The sequence below is a fragment of the Phoca vitulina genome, unplaced genomic scaffold (genome assembly GCF_004348235.1).
Source record: "Phoca vitulina isolate PV1807 unplaced genomic scaffold, GSC_HSeal_1.0 scaffold52, whole genome shotgun sequence".
Classification (NCBI taxonomy): Eukaryota; Metazoa; Chordata; class Mammalia; order Carnivora; family Phocidae; genus Phoca; species Phoca vitulina.
This window is the reverse complement of record NW_022589755.1, coordinates 10,208,487-10,229,819: the sequence shown is the minus strand read 5'-3', so window position 1 is coordinate 10,229,819 and position 21,333 is coordinate 10,208,487. Positions and strand designations below refer to the sequence as shown.

The 21,333-nt window shown below is 39.9% G+C and overlaps 1 protein-coding gene across 4 annotated transcripts in view; it reads right to left on the bottom strand.

Annotated features, from left to right (window-relative positions):
* Positions 1-2,919, bottom strand: part of ZNF112 (zinc finger protein 112) — a 41,074-nt gene extending 38,155 nt beyond the window's left edge. The window contains exon 1 of one of the 4 annotated variants that reach the window (XM_032388097.1): positions 2,839-2,919. The gene's annotated coding sequence lies outside the window, so the exon portion shown is untranslated. The remainder of the gene's footprint in view (positions 1-2,838) is intronic. The other 3 variants (XM_032388094.1, XM_032388098.1, XM_032388100.1) reach the window with 3 other exon arrangements.
* Between the last annotated feature and the right edge of the window lie 18,414 nt (positions 2,920-21,333).

Sequence of the window (21,333 nt, the reverse complement as noted above, 5' to 3'; positions counted from 1 at the left end):
AACAAACTGAGGGTTTTAGAGGCGAGGGGGGCGGTGAATGAAACAGCAGAAAGAGAAATCAAGGAATCGATCCCATTTGCAACTGCACCAAACACCATAAAATACCTAGGAAAAAATCTAACCAAAGAGGTGAAAGACCTGTACTCTGAAAACTAGAAAAAAACTGACGAAAGAAATTGAAGAGGAAACAAAGAAATGGAAAGACACTCCATGTTCATGGACTGGAAGAACAAATACTGTTAAAATTTCTACACTACCCAAAGCAATCTATGCATTTAATGCAATCCTGATTAAAATGCCAACAGTATTTTTCACAGAGCTAGAACAAACAATCCTAAAATTTATATGGAACCACAAAAAAACCCCAAATAGCCAAAGCAACCTTGAAGAAGAAAGCAAAGCTGGAGACATCACAATTCCAGACTTCAAGTTATATTACAAAACTATAGACATCAAAACAGTATGCTACGGCACAAAAATAGACACATATATCAATGGAACACACTAGAAAACCCAGAATTGGACCCACAACTATATGGTCAATTAACCTTAGACAAAACACGAAAACATATCCAATGGAAAAAAAACAGTCTTTTCAACAAATGGTGTTGGGAAAACTGGACAGCACCATGCAAAAGAATGAAACTGCACCGCTTTCTTACACCATACACAAAAATAAATCCAAAATGGATGTAAGACCTAAATATGAGGCAGGAAACCATCAAAATTCTAGAGGAGAACAGGAGCAGTAATCTCTTTGACATTGGCCATAGCAACTTCTTTCTAGATATGTCTCCTGAGGCAAGGGAAACAACAAAAATAAACTATTGGGATTACATCAAAATAAAAAGCTTCTGCACAGTGAAGGAAACAATCAACAAAACTAAAAGGCAACCTATGGAATGGGAGAAGATATTTGCAAATGACATATCTGATAAAGGGTTAGTATCCAAATATATAAAGAACTTACACAAATCAACACCCCCCAAAATAATACAATTAAAAAATGGGCAGAAGACATGAACAGACCTGTCTCCACATAAGACGTCCAGATGGCCAACAGACACATGGAAAGATACTCAACATCACTTATCATCAGGGAAATGCAAATCAAAACTTACAATGAGATATCACCTCACATCTGTCAGAATAGCTAAAATCAACAACACAAGAAACAATTGTTGGCAAGGAAGTGGAGAAAGGGGAACCCTCTTACACTGTTGGTGGAAAACCACACTAGTGTAACCAATGTGGAAAATATATGGAGATTCCTCAAAAAGTTAAAAATAGAACTACCCTATGATCTAGCAATTGCACTACTAGATATTTACAAAAAGGATACAAAAATAGTGGTTCAAAGGGGACCATGCACCCCGATCGATGTTTATGGCAGCATTTATCTACAATAGCCAAATTATGGAAACAGCCCAAGTGCTCAAGGACTGATGAATGGATAAGGAAGATATGGAATATATACACAATGGAGTGTTACTCAGCCATAAAAAAGAATGAAACATTGCCATTTGCAACGATGTGGATGGAGCTAGAGAGTACTCTGCTAAGTGCAGTAAGTCAGGCAGAGAAAGATAAATACCATATGATTTCCCTCATATGTGGAATTAAAGAAACAAAACAAACTAGCAAAGGAAAAAAGAGGGAAAGGCAAACCAAGAAACAGACTCTCAACTATATAGAACAAACTGATGGTTACCAGAATGGAGGTTGGTGGAGGGATGGGTGACACAGGAGGTGGGGATTAAGGAGTGCACTTGTGATGAGCACCGGGTGATGTATAGAAGTGTTGTTGAATCACTATATTGTACACCTGAAACTAATATTACGCTCTATGTTAACTAACTGGAATTTAAATAAAAGCTTTTAAAAAGTAAGTATAATTGTTATTATTCATGCCCAAGTACTCCCCCATCCCTTTCTGTATTTATTTATTCAACAAAAGTCAGGGCATCTTCGCGGTAGAAGAATTTGCAGATGAGTTAAGGAAATATCTTCTCCCCTGAGAGGAGATAACATAAGAGGAAGAGAGATGCTAAGACCTACTCAGGCGAGGCTCTGCTTCCAGAAGCCAAAGCACCATTCCCTCCTCCCAGCGGCCTTTTTCAAGAAGTCCGGGCTGGGGAAGGACAGGAGGCTGAGAGAAACCACAGCTTCATTAGAACTCCCGCATAAATTACAGTGGACATCCCAGACAACACCCAGGAATGACCCTCTACAAAAACTTAAATTTAGATTAAAAAAAAAAACTGGAATCTGGGTGCAGCCTCCCCTCCTTCAGGACACTGCAGGAGGAGCTCTGACCCCATCCCAGGTTCACAGATGCTTTCAGGGAACTAAGCGCTTCTCCAGAAATTACAAAGTACTGCTATTAAGAAACGTTTCTTTTTTTTTTTTTTTTTTTTTAACCCCAAGCCAGACTTTAAGTCTTTCTCTTCTACATCCTCATTTAACTCTCAAAATAACTCTATTAGGTAGACACTAATACCAACTTAAAGAGGAATGAGGCAGAGACACGAATTCTCCGAATATTATACGGCTGGGAAGCGGCAGCACTGGCTGGTGGTCGGGGAAAGGGCCGGGGAAATGCAGAACCCAGGAAACCCTCACTCCCAGCGACCTGGGAACCTGGCCCGGGCCCCGAGCCCGGTATGCACCCAGCGCCCCGCACTCCACAGAGCTCATTCAGAGGGAACACAAACCCCGCCCTTCGCCGCAGGCGGATTCTCTTCCCTAGGGTCGAGCGCCTGATGACCACCGGCCCACCGCAAAGTGAGGCCAGGTCAGTGCGGCCGCCAGGAGGGCGCCGGGGGTGGGTGGGCTCACCTTTCGCAGAGGAATGAAGGCCGCGGCCTCGCGTACCTGGAGCGGAAACGACTCTGCCTACAGAGAGCTCCTGGACTACGCTTCCCAGAATTCCCGACGGGAGCAGGAACGCAGCGGAAGTTATCCTGCGGCACTGTGTTCCTGGACTACATTTCCCAGAATTCCCGGGCCACTTCGTCATCTTCCTCGGGCGGAAGTGTTGGCTGTCGCACCGAGAGGCTGGATTGTATTTAAAGCGTGCGGGTCCGGCGCGAATTCCGTAACCCCGAAATGCTGCCAAGTGTACAGGACTCTTTTATGTACTTCTGTATTTTCTCCAGCCAACGATGCATTCAGGGCGTCTTTCTGGAGCGTAATGCGTCTGACCTTGTGGATCTTGTGGACTACAAATCCCGGAATCTCCTGCGGAGTGGTCCTTTCCTGAAGGCTCTTCTCTTTTTTGGGACAGTCAGTATTTAGATAGTCGGTATTCTCTTTTGGATAGTCAGCCTGAATTAATTCTGTACGGTTAGTCGGGCTTGGCCGCCCCCTCCCTCGTCGTTTTCTTGAATTTTTTTCTTCCAAACGTGACAAAAACTAAGACAAAAACAAAACAAAACCCAAAGAACTCAACCAAAGCAAACTATCCACCTATTCTAAGAAACTACGTTATAGAGACTGAGAACCTTGAAATATGAGAAAGAGGAAAGGGAAGGAAGGAAAACATTATGGAAAGGAAGCGATGGATGCAGGGTTTGGGAGGGGCGGAATGCAGATACTATAAGGAAATTGTGCTGACCTGTACTGAGTACCAAATTTGACAAATGTAGAGTCTCAACCTTACTTTTACTGGGTTGCCTTTTTTTTTTTTTTTTTTTATGGGCATGCATGCATCTAGAACTCACAGTGCTCCATACCCTGAACTATTCATCCCAAGATCCACAAGAATGGACGTGGATGCCAAGAATCCACAAGAAACAGATGCAACCATTGATCAGGCCTTAAAGCAGAAGCAACAAATGTTTCCCACATTTCTTTCACTTTAATTGATTATGAAACGTGAGTCATAAGGCAAATGGAAGGAACTGTATTGATAGAGATAAAACATTGTAATATGGGAAGGAATTAAGGCCTTTATAAGATCTTGAATTTTTTTTCTTTTTTGAGCTTTTAGTATCCCACCACTTACTTCCCCCCTCTTCATATAAAAACTACAAGTTGTCTTATGGAGGATGTGATTGAAGGAGGACAGGGGATGAGGTAATGGCTTAATCCAGAAAATTAGCAGAAAGAAAAAAGAGAAGAGGAAGTTTAATTGCCTAGTTTTCTGTTGTTTTCCTTTATGCTGGTACATTAATTGTATCTGGATGTTACATCACTTGAGCCTCTTGTAATCTAGAACAGCTACCCTTCCCCTGTTTTGTTTGCCTTTGGCCTGCTGAAATAACTAGCTGAGATGTCATGTAGGATTGCTCACATTCTGGATTTGTCTGATGGCTCCCCTGGCATTTATTGTCCTGAAATGTCAATATTTTCTGTAAACTATAAGTTAAAGCCTAGATTTTTGACAATAAGCACAAATATGGTGCTGAATAAAGCTGAACAAGGTCCAATACAATGTCCAACTGAAACTATCTCAAATGCTGGGCACGTACTCTCACTCAGGAGTGAAAGAAAATGATGTAACAGCTGTCAACACAAAATGAAGAAACTTTTTATGATCTCTAAAAGTAAGGAAGAGAGTTTTATTTAAGCCCAAGTTAGGATAGCTGCTCAGGAAACACACTCTTTACAGGAAATGTTCTGGAGAATGAACATACAACTGATTTAATAAATCATACAGGGTACCAAATTGGAAACAAGAAACAACAGATGTTGTTGATGATGAGGAGAAAGGGGAACCCTCCTACACTGTTGGTGGGAGTGCGAACTGGTGCAGCCACTCTGGAAAACAGTATGGAGGTTCCTCAAAAAGTTAAAAATAGAACTACCCTAGGGGCACCTGGGTGGCTCAGTCGGTTAAGTGTCTGCCTTCGGCTCAGATCATGATCCCAGGGTCCTGGGCTTAAGTCCCGCATCGGGCCCCCTGCTCAGCGGGGAGCCTGCTTCTCTCTCTGCATGCTGCTCCCCCCGCTTGTGCTCTCTCTCTCTCAAATAAATAAATAAAATCTTAAAAAAAAAAAATAGAACTACCCTAGACCTAGCAAATGCACTACTAGGTATTTGCCCAAAGAATACAAAAATACTGATTCAAAGGGACACACTGCACCCAGATGTTTATAGCAGCATTATCAACTATAGCCAAATTATGGAAAGAGCCCAAATGTCCATCAACTGATGAATGGATAAAGACCGTGTGGTGCCTAGAAAACTAGGCAATTTACTCAGCCATAATAAAGAATGAAATCTTGCCATTTGCAAAATTCATGTTGCCACATTCGTGTTCATGTTTGCAACATTTATGTTGCTAGAGTGTATTATGCCAAGTAAAATAAGTCAGTCAGAGAAAGACAAATACCATAAGATTTCACTCATATGTGGAATTTAAGAAACAAAACAGATGAACATAGGTGGGAAAAGAGAGAGAGAGAGCAACCATCAAACAGGCTCTTAACTATAGAGAACAAATTGAGGGCTGATGGAGGGGAGGTGGGCAGGGGATGGGTTAAATGGGTGATGGGTATTAAGAAGGGCACTTATGATGAGCACTGGGTGTGGTATGTAAGTGATCAATCACTAAATTCTATGCGTGAAACTAATATTACACTGTATGTTAATTAGCTGGAATTTAAATAAAAACTTGGAAGAAAAAAAATCATACCATGTGATTCTGAATTTAACAACCCCTCCCAAAAGGAAATGTTTTTTAAAATACTTATCTAGTAGTTTATATATTAAGGAGGATCAATCAGATAATAAGTTGATTTTTGGATAAAATGACAGGAAAATTTAAAAATGCAATAGACAAGGAATGTTTCAGTACACTTACACTTCCAATGATAACAAAATAGGTAATTTAGAATAAACATCTGGCCGATGATGGGTAGACACATTTTTAAAACTATTGAAAGGATCGGGGCGCCTGGGTGACTTAGTCATTAAGAGTCTGCCTTCAGCTCGTGTCATGGTCCCAGTGTCCTGGGATCGAGCCCCATATCGGGCTCCCTGCTCAGTGCGGAGCCTGCTTCTCCCTCTCCCACTCCCCCTGCTTGTGCTCTCTCTCTTGCTGTGTCTCTCTGTCAGATAAAGAAATAAAATCTTTAAAAAAAATTAAAAAATAAACTGTTGAGAGGATCAAAAGACAAGATGAATTAGTGGGCTAAAATTCAGAAAAAGTGGGGGAGTCATGCACTTGGGGCAACTTTTCTCTTGGGGTGATGGTCTGGTCAAAGAGCTGAAAAGCCTAGAAGCTCTGCACCATTTTGACACCCATTTGAGGGTAGGGGAACAAAAGGTTCTGGCAACAACTACAAAATACACATCTTTTCAAACACACATAAAATATTTACAAAAAGGGACCATATGATGAGCCATAAAGGAATAACAACGAATTTCACAATACTGAAATAATACTGAATATGCTTTCTGAGTGTAATGAAATTCAGCCAGAATTCATAACAAAAAGATAATTTAAAAACTGCCATGTGTGCATCTAATAAAGTGTTGTCTCCCAGCCCCTTCTTTACTCTGTTTTATGGGGCTGGAATGGAAAATCTGCATCCCACCTTTCTGCTATGCGCGTGGTATTTGGGGATCTTCCATTCCGGGGGGCGTGGCCATGACCGTCATCTCCTCGGGAATTCTGGGAACACAGTCCAAGCTCTGTGGGCAGAGTCACTTCCGCTCCAGAGGAGTGTGACGGTGGGGGAGTTTCCTCCGAGGGAGCTGAGTCGCGTGAGCAGCTGGGCCTTCTCTCTTGGCACAGGGTCAGCTGGAACACGTCCTTGGCCTTCTGGAAGAGAATCTGTACATGTACAGCATTGGTGACTAGGTTACTGGAAGGGCAAACAGAGGACTCTGAGGCACAATGCAGGTAACAATTGCAACAAGCAGCAACCACCCCAGGGTCTGGGGTAACAAAGCGAAGCAAGTTTTATTAAAGTATAAAGTAGAAGCAGCAACAAATTTCGGCTTTTCCTTGACTTTAACTGCTTATTATGAAATGTGGGCTCTGAGTCAAATGAAAGGAGCTGCTTGATGTGGAGACATTATTTTAATATGAGCAGATAAACACTGTATAAAAATTTGAGTTAACTTTTTGTTCAAGTTCATGCATCACATAACCTACCTCCATCCTGCTCTTGATATTGTAAATACAAGAAAATGTCTTAAAAATATGGAAACCAGTGATACCATGATTTTTCATTAAGGTGAGCAAGTGAGGGTTAGACTCAAACCAGAAAATCCAATGACAACAAAAATGCACTTCACTTTCCACCTTTTCTTCAGGACAAGAACTAAAAAATGTTTACACCTTTTTATCACAAAAAATTTCAAACATAGGGGCGCCTGGGTGGCTCAGTTGTTAAGCATCTGCCTTCGGCTCAGGTCATGATCCCAGGGTCCTGGTATAGAGCCCTGCATCGGGCTCCCTGCTCCGCGGGAAGCCTGCTTCTCCCTCTCCCACTCCCCCTGCTTGTGTTCCCTCTCTCGCTGTGTCTCTGTCAAATAAATAAATAAATAAAATCTTTAAAAAAAGTTTTCAAACATATACATAAGTACAGAAGAGTGAAATATTCCATAATGTTGACCCTCATCCCCCAGATTCAACAGTTATCAACATTTGCCACACTTCCTTGATCTATCAATTTTATCTTTCTTTTTGTCTTTAATACTTTAAAGCAAACCATGACAGTGCATTATTTTCCCCCTAATATTTCCATGTATACTTCAAAAATTACCTTTTCTGGTATAACCACAATACAGCTATCACATTGAAGAAAGTTAATAATAATTCCTTAATATTATTTCATACCTAACACAACTTCAAATTTTCCAATCATTTCAAAAATATCTATTCATTGTATCTGATTCCTGTCTCTTCAGTCTATTTCACTCTAGAGGAGTACTCTCTTCATATATTTTTAATTCATGCCCTTGACCTGTTGAAGAAACCAGGTCAGTTGTTGGGAGGATGCCTCACAATCTGGATTTTTAAGTGTTTCCTTATGCTGTCATTTAACATTTTCTACAATTTCTCCTGATAAACTACAATTTAGATTTAAAAGGCAGATTAGATTAAGATTCATCTTTTGGGGCAGGAATTCTTCATAGGTAGGTTTATCTTGATCTTGTCAGTAGCACCAGCTTCTTCTCAGTAAAGACCATAGCATATCTTTGAATGCCACTGCATCATATTTCAAGGACATTATTTCCCAACCATGCATACAAATGTCCACCAGAAGAGCAAGGTTAAAAGAGTTTGAAAGGAAGTGTGACGATGTTGAGTCCATTTTTTTCTTTTACCTTTCAATTGCCAACTTCATCCTATTAAGCATCCATAGTCTTGCAAAGTATGCTGCAACAAACATCCATGTCCACTTGTTCTTGAGTTCTGAGGGTTATTGTAGGAGGAATTCCTGGAATGGAAACCCCTGAATCTCAGGGTGTGCATATTGCACAGTAAGAGCAATATTGCTAGCACTGTCCTACAAAACAACTGGCCGACTGAGCCAACAGTATTTGGAAAAGTTTTTTTTCCCCAAAATACATATCATGAATTTAATCATACCTCTTTCATGTTTAAAAGAGTTCAGCCATTGCACATATCTACTTCTCTGAGTTATCTCTGTGCCTCTAAAGCAGCACTTCCTAGACAAGGTCATGAACGCTGACAGAGTCTCTCACAAATAATTTGTAAATCACAACTGTCCAATACCAAATATGATGGTTATTTAAAAATAAAAACAGAGGCAAATCACTATTCCTCATGCAATATCATCACCACTCTCATTTGCATTGCACCTTGCTTTCTAAAGCAGGATACTAAATGATGGATTTAGAGCTCCTAGGTCAGCAAATAAACTTAACCTGCAGTCTTTGGGAGCACATGCCATTGACTGGTTCACACAGCATCCATTCATAATCCCTTTTTCCCTGCATGTCTCTTCTACAAAACAGAAAAAACAGAATACTCACTTTTTTGGTATCCCTTGAGTCTACAGGTCTATGGGACACAGTTTGAGCAATGAGACCAAAGTGTAAGTTTGCTGTCTATTCCAGACAGAAGGGAAACAACTTGGCTGACATCAAGGATATGAGGAGAATAAGGGAGACTGAAAAAGTAGTAGGATCAATAAATTGTAGAAATTGATGAGGTCAAAGTCAGGGTACAACATAGAATAGAAAAATCTGGGAAGATATGTTGGTCAGAGGGTGATGCTTTGAATAGAGATTCTGGAGGGATTGCAGCTATTGGTGATTTAAGGTCTAGAGTATGACCGTGGAAGTGAGTTCCCCAGGTAGGATGGAAGACAAGATCACAGGTGGCATGAATGTCAAGAAACCAAGGTTGTGAATGTGGATACTGAAATGAGCAAGAATTATGAGAGGTATAGTACTAGACAAGTGACAATGAGCCAGCAGGCAAAATCTTTTAGAAATGTTGTTGAGACTTTTTATCACAAAGCATGTTGAATTTTATCAAATGTTCTTTTCTGCATCTATTGAAATTATATGATCTTTATGTTTCATTTTATTAATGTGGTATATTGCACTGATTGATTTGCAGATGTTAAACCATCCTTGCATCCCTGGAATAAATCTCACCTGATCACAGTGTGTGATCCTTTTGATGTATTATTGAATTTGGTTTGTTAATATTTTGTTGAGGATTTTTGTATTTATGTTAATCAGGATATTGGCCTGTAATTTTATTTTTTTGTGGCCTCCTTGCCTGGTTTTGGGATCAGGGTAATGTTGGCCTTGAAAAAATGAGTTTGGAAATGTTCCCTTATCTTTTTTTGGTAAAAGTCTGAGAAGGATAAGTATTAATGCTTTCAATGTTTGGTAGAATTCACCAGTGAAGCCACCGGCTCCTGAACTTTTGTTTATTGGGAGGTTTTTAATTACTAATTCAATCTCCTTACTAGTAATTTGTCTTTCAGATTTTCTATTTCCTCAGGATTTGGTCTTGGTAGGTTATATGTTTTTATCAATTTATCCATTTCTTCTATTTTGTCAAATTTGTTGGCATATAATTATTCATAGTAGTCTCTTATGATCTTTCATATTTCTGTGGTATCAGTTATAACTTCTCCTCTTTCATTTCTAATTTTATTTGAGTCCTCCCTCCTTTCTTGGTGAGTCTAGCTAAAGGTTTGTCAATTTTGTTTATCTTTTTCAAAGAACCAGCTCTTCGTTTCATTGATCTTTTCTATTTGTCTTTTTAGTCTCTATTTCATTTATTTCTGCTCTGATCTTTGTTATTTCCTTCCTTCTACTAACTTTGGGCTTTGTTCTTCTTTTTCTAGTTCCTTGAGGTGTAAAGTTAGGTTGTTTATTTGAGATTTTGCTTGTCTCTTGATGTAGGCACTTACTGACAAGAAAACCCCCCATAGCTAATATCATACTTAGTGTGGAGAATCTAAAAGGTTTCCCACTAAGATCAAGAACAGGACAAGGATGTTCCCATTCAACACTCTTTTCAACAACACACTGGAAGTTGTAGCTAATGCACTAAGACAGAAAAAGGAAATTAAAAATATACGGGTTGGAAGGAAGAAATAAAACTGTCATTGTTCACAGATGATACAATCATCTATGTAGAAAGTCCTAAAGAACTGACAAAGAATTCCCAAACTAATAACCCATTATAGCAAGGTTGCAGGATACAAAGTTAATACAAAAGTCAATCGTTTTCCTATGTACCAACAATGAGGAAGTAGAATTTTAAATTAAAACATAATACCATTAGCAACCCCCTAAATGAAATACTTAATTACAGATCTAACAAAATGTGTATACAATCTATATGAGGAAAACTACAAAACTCTAATGAAAGAAATCAAAGAATAACTAAATAAATGGAAAGACATTCCATGTTCATGGATAGGAAGACTCAATATAGTCAAGATGTCAGTTCTTCCCAGTTTCATCTATAGATTTAATGCAATCTCAGTCACAATCCTAGCAAGTTATTTTGTGGATATTGAAAAACTTATTCTACACTTTATATGGAGAGAAAAAGACCCAGAATAGCCAAGACAATGTTGAAGAATAAAAAAGTTGGAGTACGGGGCACTTGGGTGGCTCAGAGAGTTAAGCGTTTGCCTTCGGCTCAGGTCATGATCCCAAGGTCCTGGGATCGAGCCCCACTTTGGGCTCCCTTCTGAGCAGGGAGCCTGCTTCTCCCTCCATCTCTGCCTGGTGCTCCCCCTGCTTGTACTTTTTCTCTCTGTATCAAATAAGTAAAATCTTTTTTTAAAAAAGTTGGAGTACTGACACTGCTTGACTTCAAGACTTACTATGCTACAGTGTAGCTACAGTGATGAAGACAGTGGAGGTATTGATGAAAGAATAGACAAATAGGGGCGCCTGGGTGGTGCAGTCAGTTGAAAATCTGACTCTTGGTTTCCACTCAGGTTGTGATCTCAGGGTCATAAGATCGAGCCCCATGTCAGGCTCCACGCTCTGAGTGCAGAGTCTGCTTGAGATTCTCTCTCCCTCTGCCCCTCTTGCTTGTTCTCTCTCTCTCTCAAATAAATAGATAAATCTTTAAAAAAAAGAATAGACAAATAGATCAATACACCAGGATAGAGAGCCCAGAAATAGACTCATATAAAAACAGTCAACTGACCTTTGACAAAGGACCAAAGGCAAAACAATGATTCAGAAATAGTCTTTTCAACAAATGTTTCTGGAATTGGATGTCCTAATGCAAAAAAAAAAAAAAAAAAAAGGAGAATCTAGACACAGACCTTGCATCCTTCACATAAATTAACTCAAAATGGATCAAAGACTTAATTATAAAATCCAAATGTAAAACTCCTAGAAGATAATACAGGGGAAAATCTAGATGATCTTGAAGATGGCTGTGCCTTTGTAGATACAACACCAAGGGCATGATCCATGAAAGAAGGAGTTGACAAACTGGACTTCATCAAAACTTCTGCTCTGCAAAAGACAACCTCAAGACAAATGGGAAGATAAGCCACAGACTGGGAGAAAATATTTGCAAAAGACCCATCTGATAAAGGACCTTTATCCAAAATATGCAAAGAACTCTCAACACTCAACAGGAAGACAAACAATCCAATTTAAAAGTGGGTCAAAGACTTTGACTCCTCACCAAAGATATACACATAAGTATATGAAAAGATACTCTACATCGTATGTCACCAGGGAAATATAAAGCAAAAGATTACTTTCTCATTTTTTCCTAATCAAAATCCCATTAATAACTAAAAAAAAAGTGGTATATCCATACAATGGAAGTACTAGTAACATTAAAAAGAAATAAACTAGAAGTAATTACTAGATTTATGCAACAATTAGGATGAATTTCACAAGTATTATGCTAAGTGTAAGAATTGAGACAAAAAAAGTGTACATTTTATGATTCTACTGGTATGGCATACTGCAAAAGAAAAAAACTATAGGAAAAGAAATAAGATCCATGGTTGCCAAAGGCTGGGAGCAGGTTGAGTGGATTAACGATGTAGTGGCACCAAGGATCTGTTTTTGTTAGGCAAAGGTTTTGTTTCTAAATAGGACAATTAACTAGTTAAAGATCAATTTCTAAATGGTAAAAATGAAACAGAGAAAGCACTTCATGGAATAATTGGCAGAAGATAAGAACTCAGATCCTATGATATGGATATATTGTGTTCAGACCTCTAAAAGACGGTAGAAAAAATTCGCAAAGTGTGTACACTCCCAGTACAATTTGAATCATTTGTAGATCTCTCTGGACTTGAATTTACCTTATCAGCCCACTATGCTTACTCCAGCTGTACAATATATAGACTACTGACTGCTGTCAGGCAGTCCATCTAATAACTTATATTTAAGTTGTCCTTGCATTCTTTTATTCATATGCAAATATACTGTACTGCTTCTTATAAACTTGAAAAAAGAACAGGAGTGTGTTCAGTGAACCCTAATGGGATCCACTGATTTTCCTAGTCTCTCTCTTATTCAGACACAGGGATCTTACAGAATACTGGAAAGGCCAGCATTGTAGATTCCACTCTAGTATCAGCGTGGAGACCACAGGTTGTGCAGTCAGGGTGTTGAGCTACAAGTTGACTATTCACATCTTTTGTATTCATATCCATATTTCTATTGGAGTTTCATTACTTTATGAATCTCCAAGATTATTAAGCCACTTTCTAGTATATATTTTGTGCATATTTTCAGCCCGGTTTACTGTACGTCCTCTATACCTGTATGTATGGTGTCTTTTTAACATAGGGAAATCTAAAATTTTCATACAGACTTGCTCATTGTTACATTTACTTTGGTTGGAGCCCTGTGCATCCATAACCAGAAGCAATCTTTTCTGTGTATCAGCACTGTTCTCCATTTCATTTAACTCTCACAAGCCCACTAGTTTAGTGCTATAATTACACCCCGGAAACTTAGAGAGAGCAACTCGCCAAACCTTACAGCGCTAGGAAAAGGCAATGCTGATTGGCGAGTCCGGGAGAGGACTGGGGGAGCTCAGCACCCAGGAGACCACCAAACAGCGATGCACAACCCTAGCCCGCCGCCAAGCTGGGACCCGCGATCCGCCCCAAACGCTAGGAAGCTCTGCCTAGCCACAGGGAAACGCAAATGCCTCTACCCCTTCCTCCATGCGACATCATTTTTCGCCCTTAACACATTGGGCTGGGACACCACTGGTCCCTGGCCTAGGCTGAGGAGGCCTAGAAACGCTGCTAGGACTCGTCTCCCCACCACACGGGGAATAATGGCCGCAACCTCCCCTGGAGCGGAAGTTCCTGCGACTCCCTTCCCAGAACCCCGAGCCACACACGAGGGACACACCCCACACTCCTTTAGAGGAAATGTCATCCACTGCACGAAACTTCTGGACTACACTTCCCAGAATCCCACAGAAGTTTAGAGCTACAGCCCCGCCTGCCTGGAGTGCAAGTGCTTCCGACTACACCTCCCAGAATCCTCTGCGGGATCGTGATTCCGCCCTCCCGCCTCTATTTCTTTTGGTTAATTAAATTCTACCTGAGTCACTTCTCCAGCGTTATTAGCGTTTGACTTTTTTCTTTTTGTAATTTTTTTTTCTCAAGAACTAGTACATGGGGAAAAAGCGAAGCTTTTCATGTGAAAAGAAACTAACACTTTTTGCAGAAAAGGGATGTGTATGAGAAAAAAGATTTTAAAGGGAGTTGGTCTGTGCTGTATGAGGAATATGGTATCTGACTTGGTTTGACTTGATTGCCTCTTTACATGTGCCTGTATTCATCTACCTCTGACTGTGCTATCTGGCATGAACTGTTTATTTCAAGAGGCCAAGAATCCACAAGGAATTCCAAGCACAGATCAGGCTATGAAACAGAAACAGCAATGTTATATATGACAAGTGAAAGGAACTGCACTGGCAAGGAGCTGGAGAAAATATTGTAATGGGGAAAAGGCTCTTTCCTTTAAATTTTTTTAGTTCAAACACAGGCTTCCCTTTGACTACTCCTGTGTTGCTCTTTGATATTATATACTTGCTATGAGTATTTTTCTTTTATTCAGGAGGGGGGAGGTCGGTTGAGGTGGGAGATGGAGTTCAGGTAACTGTGACAGGTGAAACTATAGGAAGTATGTACTTACCACTTTCCTTCTGGGCAGAAAACAGTTTTTAAATGAAACAATTATACAAAAGTATTGAGGATAGTAAAATGAAACACTTAACTTCTACACTTAAAAAAATTTTTCCCACACTGGCTTCACTTAACATTTTTTAAATTTTGTTTCTGAAGTATTTTAAAGCTATTCTTTGACATTGTTATTTCCTTCCAAATACTACATATATCACTTAAAAATAACAGTATTTTCTTATGTACACACAAAATCGTTACCTTATGAAACAAAATGAACAATTCTTAGTATTATCTAATCTGTATGCCAGTTTGAGTTCCTGTTTATTGAAAAAAAATGTTTTTTACAGCTAGTTCATTCCAATCAATATCCAAACAGATTAATTGTATTTGATCATCTCACCTGAAACTCATTTATTCTAAAACTGTATCTACCCTCCCCAACACATATCATCACCATCATTTTTCATGTTCTTGGACTGTTGTAGAAAACAAGATGTCCACTTAGGTATCCAAGTTTGCATTTGTCTAATGGCCTCCTCACACTTTCTCCCCCAATCTTCTAAATTTCCTGTAAAGTAGAATTTTTATTTGAAGGCTAGGTTGGATACAGGGTCATTAGGGGAGGTAAGAATACTTCATAGAAGGGACTGGAAATATTTGAACAAGAAACCATATTCCCTTAAATTAAACCAATGCAAAAATCCAAGTTTCCCTTTGGAAAGAAACACAAAAAGAAATAACAGCAAATATGTAAAAACAGACAGGGCTTAAAGCAAGGAAACCATTACCATTATATATATATATCTGCGACTCCCTTCCCAGAACCCCGAGCCACACATGGGGTTCTTATATATATATATATATATATATATATATATATATAGTTAAAGGATCACCACAATAAGTCTAGTTAACATCCATTACCACACATAGTTATAATTTTTTTCTGGTGATTAGAACTTTTAAGATCTACTCTCTTAGCAACTTTTTTTTTTTTTTTTTAAGATTTTATCTATTTATTTGACACAGAGAGACATAGCGAGAGAGGGAACACAAGCAGGGGGAGTGGGAGAGGGAGAAGCAGGCTCCTGGATGAGCAGGGAGCCCGATGCAGGACTCGATCCCAGGACCCTGGGATCATGACCTGAGCCGAAGGCAGACGCTTAACGACTGAGCCACCCAGGCGCCCCAGCAACTTTCAAATATATGATCCTTATTATTAACTATGGTCACCATGCTGTACATTACAACTGCAGAACTTAATATATAACTTGAGGTTTTACTTTTTGACTACTCACCCTTTTCAACCATTCCTCATCCCCTGTCTCTGGAAACAAATCTTTTGTTTCTATGAGTTTGGTTTGTTTGTTTTAGGTTCCACATATATGTGAGAGCATATGTTATTTTTCTCCTCTGGATAATTTCAAATAACTTGTCTTCAAGTTCACAGATTCTCTGCTCCGCTTGATCAAATTCATTTTGACACTCTCTATTCTGGTTTTTTTTCCATTTCATTCATTGTTATTCTTCAACTCTAGAATGTGTTCAACTCTTTTTTTTAAAAAAAAAAAATTCTAGGGGCGCCTGGGTGGCTCAGCCGTTAAGCGTCTGCCTTCGGCTCAGGTCATGATCTCAGGGTCCTGGGATCGAGCCCCGCATCGGGCTCCCTGCTCCGCGGGAAGCCTGCTTCTCCCTCTCCCACTCCCCCTGCTTGTGTTCCCTCTCTCGCTGTGTCTCTGTCAAATAAATAAATAAAATCTTTAAAAAAAAAAAAAAAAAAAAATTCTATTTCTCTGCTGAAATCCCAGTTCATGCATTGTTTTCCTGATTTAATTGAGTTGTCTGTTTTCTCTGGTAGCTTGTTGAGCTTTCTTTAAAAAATTATTTTGAATTGTCAGGCAATTCTGAGACCACCTTTCTATGGGATTGGTTACTGGAAAATTATTGTTTCTTTGGTGGTATCCTATTTCCTTGATTTTTTGTGTTCTTTGGAGTCTTGCATTGCTGGTTTTGCATTTAATGAAGACACCTCCTCCAGTCTTTACTGGCTGGCTTCAGGAGAGAAATACCTTCACCAGTCAGTTTGGCCAAGGATTCTGAGGCTTTCTTAGACCTGTTCTATGGATGCACCCATTCCATACCTTTTCTTCCCTCTTGGGGAAGTTCTTAAGATGTATGCCTTCTCTGGATCCCTCAAAGCCAGGTCGAATGCTGAGAGCTTCCCATTTGTTTTCCCTAGGGCAGTGCTCTGAAGTTCTCAAATTTGTGAGTTTTCTCCCAATCTCACAGGGTTGGGATGGCTTTCTGCAGCTGCTTACTGGCCATCTGCAAAGGCTCACACTCACCATCCAGGGGAGCACATACTGGCAGCCAGCCATGTTCGGGGCAGAGTGAGGTGTGCAGAGCATTGAGTGTGGGGGGGAATGTCTGTGAGCCAGTTGGAAAGGGGGTCCACACATGGGGTGTTCCCGGCAGCTTATAGGCAGGCTTCCAGATGTGGTCTGCAAAGGGGTTAGTGGGATGAACAGCAGAGTGTTTGGTAGCATCCCTTTGATGAGTTCTTAACACTGCTTTCTGTGCTCCCAGTCTCTGTCAATAGTCCAAATAACCTAAATGGTTATTGTGGGTGAGGAGAGAAAGAAGTGGGCTTTTTGGGCAGCATCCCACACAGCTGGGCGAGACAGGTACTCACTCACACACTCCCACTTTCCCCCATGGAAGAAATCAAGAGAGTTTCTCTTGCCACTAGGCTGTGCCACCTTGGGGAAGGAGTGTTGTGGGGTAAAGTGAAACTGTTATTACCCTCTTCAATGGGTCTATTTTTGCTTCAAAGGTGTGCTGGAACTTTGTTAGACTCCTGGACTTCCAGAAAAGACTTGTTCATGGGTGGTGTCAAAATCAATGTTCTATGGGGTGAGGAGATGATTGTAGAAAACTCCTATTCTACCATGTTGCTGATGTCACTCTCTTCGAGAATTTTATTTACAAAGCTAAATGTAAAAAATGGCAGGATCTCCTTCTTTTTAAGGCTGAATAATATTCCATTGTGTGTATATACCATATTTTCTTTATCCACGTATCTGTCGATGGACATTTGGGTTGTTTCTTAACACGGCTATTGGGAATAGTGCTGCAACGAACATGAGAATGCAGATATCTCAGCCTTTCAGTTCTTTGGGGTACATTTGCATAAATGGGATTATATTGTAGTTTTATTTTTAATTTTGGGAGGAATCTCCACTGCTGTTTTCAATATAGGGTGTACCATTTTAATTCCCACAGTGTAGAAGAGTTCCAATTCTCCACATCCTCAACACTTGTTATCTCTTGGGTTGTTGTTGTTGTTTTTAATAATAGCCATCCTACTGGTGTGAAATGATATCTTATTGTGGTTTTGATTTGCATTTCAGTGATCAGGGATGTTGAGCATCTTCTCATAAACCTGTTGGACATTTGTACATCTTCTTTGGGAAGTGTCTATTCAAGTCCTCTGCCCGTTTTAAAATCAGGTTGTTGTGTTGGTTTTTGCCTTTGGATTTTATGAGTTTTTATATTTTATACATTAACCCCTTATCAGATATATGCTTTCCATAGATTTTCTCCCATTCCACAGATTGCCTTCTCATTCTTTTGATTGTTTCCTTTGCTGTGTGGAAGCTTTTAGTTTGTTGTCATCCCACTTGTCTACTTTCACTTTTGTCAATTGTGCTTTTGTTGTCATATCCAAGAAATCACTGCCAAGGCCAATGTAAAGAAGTTTTCCCCTATGTTTTCTTCTAGGAGTTTTATGGTTTCAGGTTTTATATTTAAGTCTTTAATCTATTTGAATTTATTTTTGTGAGTTTTGTAAGATAGGGGTCCAATTTCATTCTTTAGCATGTTGAGGACTTTATGCTAAGTGAAATAAGCCAGTCACAGGACAGAAATGGCATGATTCTACTTAAATGAGGTACCTAATTAGTCAAATTCATAGGAGCAGAGAATAGAATGGTGATTACCAGGAGCTAGGGGGAGGGGGAAATGGGGAGTTGTTCAATTGGTGTAAAGTTTCAGTTATGCAAGGTAAATTAGTTCTAGAGGTCTGCTGTACAGCATAGTGCCTAAAATCAACAATACGATATTATATAGTCAAAAGTTTGCTGAGAGGGTAGATCTCAAAAAGAGAAGAAAACTTTTGGAGGTGATAGATATGTCTATTACCTTGATTGTTGTGATGGTTTTACAGGTGTATGCACATGTCTAAACTCATTAAATTGTATACATTAGGGCGCCTGGGTGGCTTAGTCGTTAAGCGTCTGCCTTCGGCTCAGGTCATGATCCCAGGGTCCTGGGATCGAGTCCCACATTGGGCTCCCTGCGCGGCGGGAAGCCTGCTTCTCCCTCTCCCACTCCCCCTGCTTGTGTTCCCTCTCTCGCTCTCTCTCTGTCAAATAAATAAATAAAATCTTTAAAAAAAAATTGTATACATTAAATATCTGCAGTTTTTCAATTATACCTCAAGAAAGCTGAGAGCAAGAGCTAAATGTGACATGCAAGGGCTTCTCCTGGCCAAACAGGAATATTGTTTGTGGCACCTACGCCAAGGCTGAAGGTTGATCTCTGTCCCGAGGAAAAGTTGCACCAACTCTGGACCCCAGAAGTCTCTTTCTCTGGTAAATACCAAACCATGATTACTGTGGATTTCACCCCTGACTTACCCTTTTACCACATTCATATTATCTTATTGATAGTAGATAATCTTATTAAGATACAACTTTATTCCCTAGAATGGCTCTGTCCAAATCAGGTGTAAGAAACCTGTTCACCAAGATGTCCCACACCAGGCTTCTTATCATGCCTTCCAGTTTGCCTATAGATGTTGAGGCCAGTCTTCCAAGCCGTTTATGTCTGCAACTATCAAGGCTGACAGAGTATATTTCTTGTATTTTCTCCTTCACCACTGTTGAATTACCTGAATCTCACTGTACTCTTTGACCTTAAGACTCCCATTGAAACAGCAATTACAGTTGCCACCTGATCAGTCTGGGTCCAATAAGGAGACAGAAACCACACAATGATTAAAATGGAAATTTAATATACAAATTATTAAACTTTAAAAAAGTAATTGTACAACATTTTAAAACCCTATGTGGTACAATACTGAGAGTATCCAAGGAAAGACAAACTTGGACAAACATCATACTTTATGAAGAAAATACAGCCATAGCCTACTGGATGGCAGAGAAGTTTTCTGTTTTGCCTGAGTCAGAGGTGGTCCCTGGTTGCTGGTCAAGTGGGAAGCAACATTCTAGGGTGTGGGTGGTTTGTAGGCAAGTTGTAATGGGTGTTGGGATGCATGGGCATGCAGAATGAGGTAGGGTGCAGATGTCATCCATTTGGGGAACAGATGAGCCACAGTCAGTGGCCAGGTACATGGATGTGCAAAGGGAATGGGTGTGCCTGTGGGTAGAAGGCCTAGAATGTGCAGGGTCCAATCCAGAGGTCCATGGGAATGTGATCAACAGGCTAGAGCTGCAGGATCATCAAGGGACTGTGCATTCTGGATGTTCGGCTAGTGCAGAGTAGGACCAGATGTCCTCACTTCCACACTGCTGACCAATCATGCAGCTGCTACAGACATCAGGAGATCCCTCCCTCCTGCAATCTCCCTCAAACACCCTCTGCTGAGAAAGCTTAACATTGTGTTTACTGCAAAGGAGAAATGCTCAAAGAAATTTCTTTCATTATTATAGAGTATGTATCAAAGGGTGAATTTGGAACTTAAAGGCAATAACTTGCCCCTAGACTGAACTGCAATCATTGCCACTTCCAAAGTCCCAGGTACTGGTCTGTAAAAGTTGGGTTACATAGGAAGACATACAAGATGAGGGTCAGTAAGCCAAGGATTGTAAAACATGGAATAATCAGCACAGAAACACAAAGGAAGGCCACATAGTAAGAGGACAGCTGGCTTTCCCACAGTCCATTTACAGTAATTGCCCATGCAAGGAGCTATATTACAGCAGCCACCTGGTGATAGGTCAAGCCCATTGCCTTCCATCTCTGGCAGCAACTTTCTAAAGCAAAACCTCACAATCTTCCACCAGGACTTGCTTTCTCCAAACAACCTACCCTCTCCACCATGAGCTCTACTCACAACCCATTAGGGAAAAACATCATATTAAGGATTGGTGAATGTCTAGTGACAAAATTGTTATCACAAGCATCTGAATATAGAGAAAGGAAAATAATTTTGGGAAAGCATTTCCTACTTTATGCATATCCCCACTTGGATGAAACAGTCCAAACAACCCTTGAAACAACACTGAAAAGTGAAGTGTAGAGTGGTGGAGTGAACCACTCCCAGTACTACTCTGTGCTGTAAAACTTGGGTATCAAGTCAGGGGTCATCCGTAATGATCTTTTACAACGTGATTTTTTTCTCCAAACTGTATGTGGAAATTTTTACATCATTTTTAATGGTGATATTTTGTTTCATTTTTTGTAAGTACCATAATTTATTCAATCTCTTACGTATCTTCAGGTTGTTTACAACTTTTATTATTGTAAATATTCTTGGGATATATTCCCTTCTGAAACCATCTTTCCCCACTTGTGCAATTATACTGTAAAGATAAATTCTGAGAAGTGGAATTATTAATTCAAAGATAATGCACTTTATATGCTTTGATACATATAGACAAATTCCTCTCCAGAAATGTTGCACCTGTATTTTTTTCCCACCAACCGCTGGTTTTTCCATTCC